Raw genomic sequence first — 2,446 nt, forward strand, 5'->3', positions numbered from 1 at the left:
AGTGTCTTGAAACCTCCCTCTTGAAGGAATTCAAGTCATAGGAAGGTGGAAATACGGAAGCAGGCAGGGAGTTCCAGAGTTTACCAGAGAAAGGGATGAATGATTGAGAATACTAGTTAACTCTTGCGTTAGAGAAGTGGACAGAATAGAGGTGAGAGAAAGAAGAAAGTCTTGTGCAGCGAGGCCACGGAAGGAGGGGAGGCATGCAGTTAGCAAGATCAGAAGAGCAGTTAGCATGAAAATAGCGGTAGAAGACAGCTAGATATGCAACATTGCGGCGGTGAGAGAGAAGCTGAAGACAGTCAGTTAGAGGAGAGGAGTTGATGAGACGAAAAGCTTTTGATTCCACCCTGTCTAGAAAAGCAGTATGAGTGGAACCCCCCTCAGACATGTGAAGCATACTCCATACATGGACGGATAAGGCCCTTGTACAGAGTTAGCAGCTGGGGGGGTGAGAAAAACTGGCGGAGACGTCTCAGAACACCTAACTTCATAAAAGCTGTTTTAGCTAGAGATGAGATGTGAAGTTTCCAGTTCAGATTATAAGTAAAGGACAGACCGAGGATGTTCAATGTAGAAGAGGGGGACAGTTGAGTGTCATTGAAGAAGAGGGGATAGTTGTCTGGAAGGTTGTGTCGAGTTAATAGATGGAGGAATTGATTATTTGAGGCATTGAACAATATCAAGTTTGTTCTGCCCCAATGAGAAATTTTAGAAAGATCAGAAGTCAGGCGTTCTGTGGCTTCCCTGCGTGATATGTTTACCTCCTGAAGGGTTGGACGTCTATGAAAAGACGTGGAAAAGTGCAGGGTGGTATCTTCAGCGTAGGAGTGGATAGGACAAGAAGTTTGGTTTAGAAGATCATTAATGAATAATAAGAAGAGAGTGGGTGACAGGACAGAACCCTGAGGAACACCACTGTTAATTGATTTAGGAGAAGAACAGTGACCGTCTACCACAGCAGCAATAGAACGGTCAAAAAGGAAACTTGAGATGAAGTAAACAGAGAGAAGGATAGAAACCGTAGGAGGGTAGTTTGGAAATCAAAGCTTTGTGCCAGACTCTATCAAAAGCTTTTGATAATTATGTCCAAGGCAACAGCAAAAGTTTCACCAAAATCTCTAAAAGAGGATGACCAAGACTCAGTAAGGAAAGCCAGAAGATCACCAGTAGAGCGGCCTTGACGGAACCCATACTGGCGATCAGATAGAAGGTTGTGGAGTGATAGATGTTTAAGAATCTTCCTGTTGAAGATAGATTCAAAAACTTTAGATAGGCAGGAAATTAAAGCAATAGGATGGTAGTTTGAGGGATTAGAACGGTCACCCTTTTTAGGAACAGGTTGAATGTAAGTAAACTTCCAGCAAGAAGGAAAGGTAGTGTTGACAGACAGAGCTGAAAGAATTTGAATAGGCAAGGTGCAAGCATGGAGGCATTGTTTCGGAGAACAATAGGAGGGACCCCATCCGGTCCATAAGCCTTCCGAGGGTTTAGGCCAGCGAGGGCATGGAAAACATCATTGCGAAGAATTTTAATAGGTGGCATGAAGTTGTCAGAGGGTGGAGGAGAGGGAGGAACAAGCCCAGAATCGTCCAATGTAGAATTTTTAGCAAAGGTTTGAGCAAAGATTTCAGCTTTAGAAATAGATGCGATAGCAGTGGTGCCATCTGGTTGAAATAGAGTAGGGAAAGAAGAAGCAGCAAAGTTATTGGAGATACTTTTTGGCTAGATGCCAGAAATCACGAAGGGAGTTAGAGAGAGAGAGAGAGAGAGAGAGAGAGAGAGAGAGAGAGAGAGAGAGAGAGAGAGAGAGAGAGAGAGAGAGAGAGAGAGAGAGAGAGAGAGAGAGAGAGAGAGAATGTGTGTGTGTGTATATGTGTCGGTTGGGTTGTGAAGGATGGGAAAAACCAGCAAGCCTCGGCTCCACTGACTGATCGATACTTGAATGTAATTCAAGTAAGGCGAAGTTAGGTTAGATTAGGTCAGGTCAGGTTAAGTTAGGTTAGGTTAGGTTAATTTAGGTTAGGTTGTTAGTGTTAGTTTAGGGTAGTTTAGGTGATGTTACGTTATGTTAGGTTAGGTTAGGTTAAGTTAGGTTATGTTAGGTTAGGTTAGGCCAGCTTTGCTTAATTTAGGTTATGTTAATTTAGGATATTATAGGTTAGGTTCATTTAGGTGAAGTTTGGTTACATTAGGTTAGGTAATGTTAATTTAAGTTAGATTAGGTTAGTCAGGTTAGGTGAAGTTAAACTAGGTTAGGTTAGGAACAACAATAAAAAGAAAGGAGGAAGAAAAACAACAACAGCAACAACAACAACAACAACAACAACAGCAACAACAAAGTTAGGTTAAGCTAATTTAGGTTATGTTAAGTTTGGGTTAGTTTAGGGTAGTTTAGGTAATGTTACATTATGTTAGGTTAGGTTAGGTTAAATTTAATAAATAA

This window comes from Scylla paramamosain, chromosome 27, assembly GCF_035594125.1.
Source record: "Scylla paramamosain isolate STU-SP2022 chromosome 27, ASM3559412v1, whole genome shotgun sequence".
Taxonomy (NCBI): Eukaryota; Metazoa; Arthropoda; class Malacostraca; order Decapoda; family Portunidae; genus Scylla; species Scylla paramamosain.